The sequence below is a fragment of the Arachis ipaensis genome, chromosome B10 (genome assembly GCF_059453495.1).
Source record: "Arachis ipaensis isolate K30076 ecotype BB chromosome B10, ASM5945349v1, whole genome shotgun sequence".
Lineage (NCBI taxonomy): Eukaryota > Viridiplantae > Streptophyta > Magnoliopsida > Fabales > Fabaceae > Arachis > Arachis ipaensis.
Genome location: NC_142435.1, coordinates 92,364,214 through 92,375,912, shown reverse-complemented (window position 1 = coordinate 92,375,912; position 11,699 = coordinate 92,364,214). Strand labels below are relative to the sequence as shown.

Here is an 11,699-nt window from a genome sequence, read left to right as displayed (position 1 = left end):
TTCTTTATTTTTAGAAACTAATATATTACGTGTAATAAAATTAGTTTTGTGAAGATTTGGAGTTAAGTTAATTAATATTTTTATGTAATTTTATTATAATTGATTATTTTATATAATTTGAAAATAAGATTTTGGGGATGGAAAAATGATAAAAAAATTATACGATTTAATTTGGATAATTGATATTTTGAATTTAAACTGTACTTTATAGATAGTGATTAATATGTTCATTTTATAAATTAAATTAGAAATAATTATTTGAACTCAGCGATATATTAATAAATAGTGTTCTTAAATATCTTTAATAGAGTATATTTGATTTTAAAATTATTATTCTATCCACCAATTTTATCAAAATATTTATTCTACCTTTATGCCAATGAGTTATACCTCAAATGGCATAGTCTCTCCATACTCATTTATGAGATCATGGGTTTGAGTCTCCATATCTTTAGTAAAAAAAAAATCCCTACTTTCTAACCCTAAATTCCTAAATCCAAAAACCCTAATTTTATTAAGGCTATGTTTGGTTCGAAGGAAAGAAATAAAGAGGAAGAAAATAGAAAATAAAGAAAGGAAGGAAAGAAATTGAGTGAATTTTTATTTTCCTTAGATGTGTTTGGATGGAAGAAAAATAAGAAGGAATGAAGTGTTATAAAAAGACAATTTTACTGCTATATTATAAAATATATTGAAAAAAGTTAAGGGTTAGTATTAGAAGTAGAGAGAGAAAATTTAGTTTTCATTCCATTTTCTTTCCAATGTTAAAGCTTTCCTCTCTAGTTTCGTTCCTCAACCAATCAATGGAAAATAATCATTTTTCTTCTCATTTTCTTTCCTAACTTTTTTTTCCTTCCATTTTCTCTTCAAACAAACATAGCCTAACTCTAACCTCTTCCCACCCTCTTCAACGTAACACAACACACGCACACAGAGTGAGGAATAAGAGAGAAAGAGGCTGAGCATGATGAGAAAAGGGGGAAGAAAGCTGCTGACGGAGCCTGAAGACGCCGCTGCCGTCGTGTTTGGTTGTCGTTGCTGTTGCCGAGAAAGGAGAGTGACGCAGAGGAGGGAGATGAAGTCCCATCATCATCGCGCTTTGGTAAAATAAAGTCGTTGCGTTTTGTCGTCGAGGGTTCTGTCACCGTTGTGCACGCTGTTTGGTGCGCGTGTACGCAAAACCCACACTATTTCGTACAGCAGTAGTACGAACAAGTGCATTGGGTCATCCAAGTAATACCTGAGCGAGTCAGGGTTGATCCCACGAGGATTGTGGCTTGAAGCAAGCTATGGTTGTCTTGCAGGTCTTAGTCAGGCGGAATCAGAAGGTTGTTAGATAGAGGAAACTATTCATAATTTGTATTTGTAAAACAAGTATTTCAGTGATAGGAATAGAGTTAAGAGTTGAAGTTGCTTTGTCTTTCTGAATCAACTCTGGTACTACTGTCTTCTTTGCTTGTGAGTGATCTTCTGCAATGGCAGGCTGTATGTGATTGACACTAGTTTGAGTAGCTGCCAATACTCCTCTGAATTTGAACCCCAGGTTTAGTGCGGATCCATCTCTACTTGAGGGTGAAGTGCGTATAGTCCATTCACCTTCATGATCCTACTCAAAATGCCACAAACAAGGTCGGATATGGATCAGAGAATGTTGTATCTTTGATTCTAGCCTCTACCACAAAGACCCTAATCTCCCTTGAAATCGGCTGAACTGATGTCTCGAAAAGTCCCCAACGAAATCATGGATTAGCCATCTGAGAGATGTATATTCAAGCTGGTGGTTCATCATTGTCCGATGAAAGACGCACTCTAAACCCATGTAGAATGTGATAACCTTATGCCAGTTCAATGCATTCATATTGATGAAGAACGAATATATATCTTAGAATTAATCAAACACGGATCGAAGAAAAACAGTAATACTTTTATTAATCCGTAGGACTCAACAGGGCTCCTCCCCTCAACCTAGGAGGTTTAGAAACTCATACTGAAGGTAAAAACAAAGTAAAAATGAAAATAGGGCTGAATGGTGTATGATAAGTATATGATATGTATGCGTGTTACATGAATTAAATCCTTTAAATAATAAACTAATCACTAGTAAGGGTAAAACAATCTATTTAGTGCTAAAATTTACTTCTGGGGCCCTCTTGGTGAGTGTTTGGGCTGAGCTTTGATGAGATCCACATGCTATGAGGTCTCTTTGGCATGGAACGCCAGCTAGGGGATCCTCTCTGGGCCTTTGGACACTGGGCTCTGCTCTTTGGGCGCTGGACGCTGGAAGTGGGCATGAAGTTGGCGTTGGACGCCCGTTTTGGGCCTACTAATCCGAAGCAAAGTATAAACTATTATATATTGCTGGAAAGCACTGGAAGTCTGCTTTCCATAGATTTTGAGACTGATCCATTTGGACTTCTATAGCACCAAAAAAGCTCTTCCGAATGCAGGCAGGTAGATCCAGACAACGTCTGCAGTGCTTTCTCTGTCTCTGAATCAGACTTCTGCTCCAGCTCTTCAATTTTCGCCAAAAAATACCTAAAATTGCCCAAAAACACAAAAACTCATAGTAGAATCCAAAAATGTGAATTTAACACTAAAATCTATAAAAACTTAATAAAAACTAAATAAAAATTACTAAAAACTATATGGAATGATGTCGAAAAGCGTATAAAATATCTGCTCATCGCAATACCAAACTTGAACCGTTGCTTGTCCCCAAGAAACTAAAAACACAATAGGATAAAAATAAAATTAAGATACAATAAATTTCTAAGTTTCAAATGAAGCTTAGTTAAAATTAGATGAGTGGGACTTAGTAACTTTTTGCTTCTGAAGAGTTTTAGCATTTCACTATCCGTTGAAACTCAGAGATGTTGGCATCTTTAGGAACTTAGAATCCAGATGATATTATTGACTCTCTTAGTTAAGGTTATTTTGATTCTTGAACACAGCTTTCAGAGTCTTGGCCGTGATCCTAAACCCCTTGTTTTCCAGTATTACCACCGGATACAATAATGCCACAGACACTTTAACTGGGTGAACCTTTTCAGATTGTGACTCAGGTTTGCTAGAGTCCTCAGATAGAGGTGTCTAGAGTTCTTAAGCACACTCTTTTTCCTTTGGACCACAACCTTAACCGCTCAGTCTCAAGCTTTTCACTTGACACCTTCACGCTACATGCACATGGTTAGGGACATCTTAGATGAGCCGCTTAGGCCAGGATTTTATTCCTGTGGGCCCTCCTATCTATTAATGCTCAAAGCCTTGGGTCCTTTTACCCTTGCCTTTTCGTTTAAAAGGTTACTGGCTTTTTCAATCTGCCCTCCTTTTCCTGCATTTTTGGGTAGTAATGGATTTTTTTGCTTTTTTATTTTTTTTTCTTTTTTTTTCCATTTTTTTTCTTTTGCATGCATATATATTTTTTTCTTTTGCAACATGCTTTTTCTTTTGCTTTTTGCTGCTTTTTCTTGCTTCAATAATCAATTTTCAGATTTTTCAGATTATCAATAATACTTTTCCTTTTTCCTTATTCTGTCAAGAGCAAACATTCATAAATTTCAACTTCAAATATGCATTGTTTATTTCATACATTCAGAAAACAAAAGCAAATGACACCACATCAAACTAATTAAACTAATCTTATTTTAGACTTGAAATTCATGCATCTCTCAATTCTTTTGAAATAAAATATTTTATTTAAGCAAGGTGAAAGATATATGGAACATTTTACAACTTTAAGACATCAATGCAAATGATCTTGCAACTAGAACTAGAGAATAGATAAATAAATAGACAAAAAATAGAAAAATAATAGGAAAGTGGTGTAAAGAGAACGAATCCACTTGAGTGATGGTGGCTAGTGCTCCTCCTTGAGGATCCAATGTAGTGCTTGATCTCTTCAATGTCACTTCTTTGTCTTTGTTGAGGCGGCTGCACAGGCTCTTTTGCATGCTTCCTGGTTTGCTCCATCCTCTTCTTCCATACTTAGGAGTGGTAGAAGTTAAAAAGCAAAGATTTTACAACACCAAACTTAAGATTTTGCTCGTCCTCGAGCAAATATGATCAATAGGGAAGAAGGTGGGGTAGGTGAAGCTTCTGTGGGACCTCTTGGTTCTGAGAGGCTAAGGAATTCTAGATTCCTTGCTTCTCCACATTGACGTTTGAACGCCCAGGAGGGCTTCCTCGCTGGTGTTCAACTTTAACACTCCACTTGGAGTGTTCTATTTTCACTGCTGTGAATTTTGTCTCTTGATGTTACATATGATCATGACTCTGACAACTAAAAAAAAAAACAAAAAAAAGGAAATAAAAATGGTTGAGTAAAATTGGGTTGCCTCCAAACAAGCGCTCTTTTAAAGTCACTAGCTTGACCCTTAGCTCCTTACAGAGGTGAGTATGGGCTCAGATTTTTGCCCTTGACAGTGAATTTTCTACCTATCCTCTCATGGATGAGCTCTACATGCTCTAGAGATAGGACACGACTCACTGTATGTGGTAAGGCTGGCTTTTTAGTGAAGACAACTCTCATGCCAGGTGAGAGGCCTTCAGTTGGGACTTTCTTGTCCTTCCAGCCTTTAGGTAATTTCCTTTTAATACCTTTGTCCTTAGAGCTTGTTGAGGGATCCCAACACCAAACTTAGAATTGATGTCTGGGGGCTCTGCAGAGCTCTGCACAGAAAGAGAGGGTTGGCACACTAGGTGTTGTATTGTTATCTCTCTTTTAGAGGGAGAGCTAGGATGAGGCATCTTGAATAAGATGTGATCCTCCCTAACTTTAAGGTTAGTTCTCCCTTAGCCACATCAATGATAGCATTAGCTGTGGTTATGAAAGGCCTTCCAAGGATTACACAGTCATCCTCATCTTCTCCTATATCTAAGACTATGAAGTTTGTCGAGATGTAGTTGTTTTCAATTTTAACCAAGACATCCTCCACTAAGCCACATGACTTCTTTATGGTCTTGTCTGCCATCTCTAAAGAGGCGTGTGTAGTTCGTACCTTAAGGATCCCAATTTTTCCATTATAGAGAGTGGCATGAGGTTAATGCTTGATCCTAGGTCACACAGAGCCTTTTCAAAGGTCATAGTGCCTATGGTGCAAGGAATCAGAAAGCGTCCAGGGTCTGGAACCTTCTGAGGTAGCCCTTGCTGAACGAAAGCATGGAGTTCTTTGGTAAGTAGTGGAGGTTTTTCCTCCAAAGGCTTTGTACGAGCAACTTGCTCTTCCCTAGTGTCTTCATCCTCACTAGAGGATAAGTGATTGATAAACCCATATTTTATGATGTATTTTGTGCTCAATTTAGGTGATTTATTCAATCCTTCACTCACTTATTCATGTAAATTGCATGGTTTTACTTTTCCTTCCTTATTATGTGATATGTGTGAAAAACATGCTTCCTATGCTTTAAAAATAATTATTTTAATTACCTTTTATTACCATTCGATGTCGTGATTTGTGTGTTGAGTATTTTCAGATCTCCTAAGGCAGGAATGACTCAAAAGATGGAAAGGAAACGTACAAAAATGGAAGGAAAGCACAAAATGGAGTTTTTGAAGAAACTGGCAGCGACGCGAACGCATGGACGACGCGGCCGCATGCCCAGCACGAAAAGGCAGCGACGCGAACGCGTGACTAACGCGGACGCATGCCTTGAGCAAAACGCAGATGACGCGCATGCGTGACCAAAGCGAACGCGTGATAAGGAAAACTCCCACATGACGCGACCGCATGACCCACGCGGACGCGTGACAGACGCCATGTGCAGAAACTGCAGAAAACGCTACCAGCGATTTCTGAAGCCCTTTTTGGCCCAGATCCAAGTCCAGAAAACACATATTAGAGTTTATAAAGTGGGGGAATGCATCCATTCAAAAGAGAGCTCTCCAATTATTCATTTTTCATGATTTAGATGTAGTTTTTAGAGGGAGAGGTTCTCTCCTCTCTCTTACATTTTAGGATTAGGATTTCTTATTATTTCAATTTAGTATTTCAACTCTTTATCAGGTTCAACATTCCTTTTACTTTATATTTCTCTTTTGCTTTCAGATATTTTATAGCTTTCCTTTAATTATTTTTGTTGCCAAATTGGCTTATGAACTCTCTATGTTTAGATTGATTTTCTCTTATTAATGCAATTGAGGCATTTCAGATTTATAATTGTTATTTAGCTTTTCGTATCCTTGGCTTCAATTGATTAACTGGAAGCTCTTGAGTTATTAAATTCATCGTGATTGTTGATTAATTCCTCTAATTGACTGGAATTCCACTAACTCTAGTCTTTCCTTAGGATTTGGCTAGGACTTGGGAATCTAACTAATTAGTCCACTTGACTTTCCTTTGCTTTCGTAAAGGTTAACTAAGTGGGATTAACTTCAATTCTCATAAGAATAACTAGGATAGGACTTCCGAATTTTCATACCTTGCCAAGAGTTTATTTTATAGTTATTTATTTATTTTACTTGTCATTAAATTACTTGTTCCTTACTCTCAAAACCCCCAGTTTACAAAACTCATAACCAATAATAAGAACCTACCTTCCTGCAGTTCCTTGAGAAGACGACTCGAGGTTTGAATACTTCGGTTATCAATTTTTAAGGGGTTTGTTACTTGTGACAACCAAAACGTTTGTAAGAAAGGACTTTTGTTGGTTTAGAAGCTATACTTGCAACGGAAATTTATTATGAATTCTAGACCACGCAAAAGCTCTCTCTTCAAAATGGCGCCGTTGCCGGGGACTTGCAAACGTGTGCCTTATTATTGGTTATTGTAAATATTTTTCTTTTACTTTTTTATTCGTTTTTGTTCTTCTCTTTTATTTCTACTATGAACTCTCACCCCTCTTGCTTTGAGTTTGGTTCTGAATTTGTTGAAAGGAATAGAAGCTATAACAGGAATATGCATCAAGGTCTAAGAAATCAAAGATGGATGGAGCCAAGAGGATCTGATCAACCTTTTCGGCAACAACACCTTCCAAGATATCATGGACAAAGACCATTCTACAATGCGTACCAAGCTGATAGATATGGTGGACCTCCTGGTAGTTACCAACAAGCCCCACCCTGTGCTTATAGACTATCCTCTCAACATAACTTCGAACCACCACACTCACAAGCTCCTTTTCACCATTCACCACCGTATGACCCTTATTTACCCCAATTCCAATCCAATTACTCCCAAACACCACTACTTCCCTATGTACCATGTCCATATCCATCACCTCGAGAATCACAGGCTCGCCTCAAGGAAACAGTAGATCAACTTCATACAATCCTTCATCAGCTGGAGCAAGCAATACATCAATTATCTTCCAGACGTTTAGACACTCAAGGAACTCCAATAGCTTTATGTGGAGAATCTAATGACAAACGTAGCATGAAAGAGACACTAGAAACCCCAGTGGGCAGTAACGAGCATAACTTTGTTCTGGAACAATTGGAGGAAGCTCAAATTATCCAAGAAGAAGAAGTACTGATTGAAGATTTAGGAGATGCTGAACCTCCATGGGAATCCAGAGTTGTGAAAAATTCCGTCAAGGACGTTACTAATGATGCTAAGGAGGATAGTGCACAACCCCCAAAGTAGGTATTTTATGAAGAACTAGACGGAATAACCCAAGACGCAAGTTTTCTTGATGATGATAGTCACAAGTCAAGATCTCCTAGTAATGAACTTGCATCCGCAAGTGAATTCTCTGAGATTGAAGAATCTTCCCCAAGTGAATACGAAGATGATGCGGAGGTAGATTTCTCTCAACCTCCAGCTTATGACTTGAGTGACGAGGAAGACATAGAAGACTTTGATCAGGACGCAATTTCAGTTGAAGACTCTTGCAACAAAGTGGAGGAATTCACAGAAGATTACAAGGGAGTAGAACTTACAGAACCACTGGAAACACCTATCCCAAGGCTATTACCACCTAATACAAGCTTCAAGTGGGTACAATCCTTAACCTTTATCTTTACTTTTCCACTTGAATATGGTTTGCTTGAAACAGATGGCCAGCTTAGAGCTCTCTGCGGCTTTAAGAGTAAGAGGGAAATGGCTCGTACTCAGAGCTGGTGCGCAAGATTTAATAAGGTTCCACGCTTCAATTCAAAGTGCACGGATTGGTATCATGTTCAATTGAATGGGTCTCGGAAAATGTTTGGTCATCTAATTTCTAAACCGCCCGGATGGAAAAATGTAGATCAAGACAAAGGCAAATTTAAAAGCAAAGTTTAGGATCCTGGAAAATATTCTGATATTCATCACCCCGGGAGCCTGAGAATCTCGTTGAAGCTGCTCAAAAGCTTTACATGCCTAGTTTGGGACCTTGGAGGCTATTGGCATTCCAAACAATGGTGGAGATTTCTTGATGAATTTAAGCATAAGCCACCATAACAGGAATCTCATCTAATGTCCAACTTAAGGACTTTAACTAAAAGTGCTAGGTGGGAGACAACCCACCATGGTATGATCGTTTCTTTTTCAATTTTATTTTGTGTTGTTTGTTTTTATATTATATATTTTTTCATTGAACCTGAATATTATTCAATAGCATTGCATAATTGCATAATTGTATAATATAAAAAAAAAGAGAGAAGCGTGCGACGCGACCGCGTTGCTAACGCGTTCGCATCAGTTGCGAAAACTACCTCCCACACGTCCGCGTCAATCACGCGAACACGTTATCTGGAAATCGGCGTAAAAATCCAATGCCCAGAAATCTGGGCTGGAATCGTGCGGCTGTCATGCGTTTAGCACAAAACGGCTCACGCGTTCGCGTCCATCACGCGAACGCGTCACTTGCAAAACACCCATCCCACGCGAAAGCGTGAGTGACGCATCCGCGTCGCGTGGATTGCATACCACCCTAAATGGAGACAAAGAGTTGCGATGAAACGACGCTGGAATTGTGCGTTTAGCACAATTTTCAGCGACGCGGTCGCATCAACCACGCGACCGCGTCATTCATCTTTTATCCATTCCATGCGATCGCGTCAACCACGCGACCACATCAACCCCATTTCATCCTAGCCATGCAATCGCGTGCCCTACGCGTTCGCGTGGATTTAAATCCATTAACCCCCAGTCATGCGAAACCCTACCCCATCGCGCCCTCATTCTCTTCCCCCCCAACCTCCCTCTGCTCCCTCTCTGCTCCCCATTCCAATACCACCACCCCAACAACCCCCAACTACCCGGACCCACCGCGACGCCCACCCCTCCTTCTTCCTTCCCTCCCCTTCTTCTCTCTCTCTTCTCTTCTTCCCTCCACCACCGCTGCCCCCACCGTGGCCAACCACCACCACCATGCCATCACCACCGCGCCTCCCACCACCACCACCCTCACCCCCCTTTCTTCTTACCCACCACCATTAAACCCCACCCGAACCCCCTGCCACCGAACAGCCACCCACCGCTGCGCCAACCGCCCTTCACCGCCGCGTCAGCACCACCACCACCACACCCCCGCCATCTCTCTGATCCCTACCGTAGTTCATACGCCTACCAGATTCTGCCAAACGCCATTTTTCTTTCATTCATAGTTATTTGCATATTTTCAGTTTCTGTTCAAACTTAAGATAGTTAGAGATACATGTTGTAGTGGATTCTAGGTGGTTAGGTAGCTAGGATGTGATTAGTGGATTTAGACCTGTTAATTGCGTTGTTCTTGCTACTTGTTTTATAATTTTCACAATTCTGATGTTGCTGTGATGTTAATACTGTTCATATGCTGTTCTTCACTGTTTCATGCTGCTGTTCCATTGCTCTTTCATGTTCACATTACTTTTGTGTTTTTGCAGCCTTATTTTACCTTATATGAACTATTCTGCTTGCTGTTTATTACCCGGGAACATCCAATTTTAGCCAGAATGCTGCCCAATTTTCTGCAAATTGTTTCCTTCTCATTCATTCATTGGTTTTGGCCACTTTGAATTTTTCATTACTTAGCTTTTACCAAACCAATTCTTGAATGCCCGGGCCAGCATTCTTATTCTTTTCGATTTCCTGGTTAATAAATTGCACTTTTGATGATTCGATTTCAATTTTTGCTATTTCCATATCTATATGAATCATCATCAACCTGATTTCCTTGCTTGAATATGAGTTGACTGTTGCTTATAATTGTGAAATTCTTGTTACTGAAAAACCGATCATCATGCCACTTACTCTGACTTTCTTTTTACTCACTCACTGATTTCCACTTTCTAACCTCTTTCTCAATACTAAACGATCTAAATTTCAAACTTCTCTTTTTGGTTTTTAACTATTACCTTTAACTTTTTAACTCAAGGCATGATTATGGTTTTTCCTAATTAACATAAATTCTATTTATATTACATTTTGGATTGTGATTTTTCATCTCGGATTCCTAACTCAAATACAATCCCTTATGCACAGATACTTAACTCATCTCATAATTCTACTGCTCTTTTGCCACTATGTGCTTATATTGCCATTATTCTATTTGCCTACATGTTTTCCTGCTCTGTTCTTCATTTATATCCTGGAATTTCTACTTTTCAGGATGTCTGACCCTCAAAGAAAAGGAAAAGGCAAGGCAACCACTGGAAAAAGGAAAAGAGGTGAATCCTCTATGTCTATCCTGGATATTATGCATGATGACTCCTGGCGGTAAAAGCATTTTACTCCGCAGGAGAAGGCTGACCAGCTCCTCACTGCCAAGATTTCTGGTTCCTGCTGTGAGGACCTGATTCCTCCTTCTTCTGAGACTTCCTTCAATATGGTGATGGCCTTGCACTCTTCCCATCTTACTCTCTTTTGTTCCCCCTTAGGATTCTTTTCTGTGTCACTAGGGAACACTGCAGTTGATTTGGGTGCCTGTTGAGATAGCTCTCCTACTTGAGATTCCAACCTTTTGAGTTTTTCACCATGGTTTCTCAAGGTAGTTCTCACATCATCCCTGAAGCTCTTCAATTCAATTATGTCTTGGCTCATGGTTGCCATCATTCCTTCCATCCGGTTTAATTGATCTTGAAATTGTTGGTTCGGATTAGGTTGGGTATGTTGATTATTTTGGCCATGATATGATGATTGGGGGTAAGTGTTTTGTGTGGCTTGGTATGATCTTTGGTTGGAGTTTTGGTATGTGGCATTGTTTTGTTGGTTGTGGTTGTAAGGTTTGTGGTTTTGTGGTTGGGTTTGTTGGTTTCCCCACCCAAAGTTTGGGTGGTTTCTCCAGCCTGGGTTGTAAGTGTTGGAGTGTGGATCATATGATTGCCTTTGTTGGTTTCCCACATAGTTAACCTCATCCCAATCACCTCCTTCAATGCCTACTTCCTCTTGATCTTGTGTGTGTATTGCAGCCACTTGCTTTGTTTCTAATTGCCTGGTAAGCTCTGCTAGTTGCTTGGCAAACACCTTGTTTTGGGCTAGAATTGTATCAACATGGTTCAGCTCCATGACTCCCTTAGTGTTGTGCCTTTCTGATGCATAGTAGTACTCATTCTCAGCCACTGTCTCGATCACTTCAATGGCTTCTTCCACGGTCTTTTTCTTGTTCAATGAACCTCCTGATGAATGGTCTACAGCCTTCCTTGATTCATAAGAGAGTCCATCATAGAAGATGTGCAATTGCACCCAATCATGGAACATGTTTGGTGGGCATTTCCTTGTCAAATCCTTGAATCTCTCCCATGCCTCGTAGAGAGTTTCACCATCTTGTTGTCTAAAAGTCTGAACCTCAGATCGAAGCCT

At 39.6% G+C, this 11,699-nt stretch overlaps 1 non-coding gene across 1 annotated transcript; it reads left to right on the top strand.

Moving 5' to 3' along the window:
- Positions 1 to 11,595: 11,595 nt before the first annotated feature.
- Positions 11,596 to 11,699, top strand: LOC148580873 (small nucleolar RNA R71). Its single transcript, XR_015895575.1, has one exon. It is a non-coding gene; the product is annotated as a small nucleolar RNA R71 (small nucleolar RNA).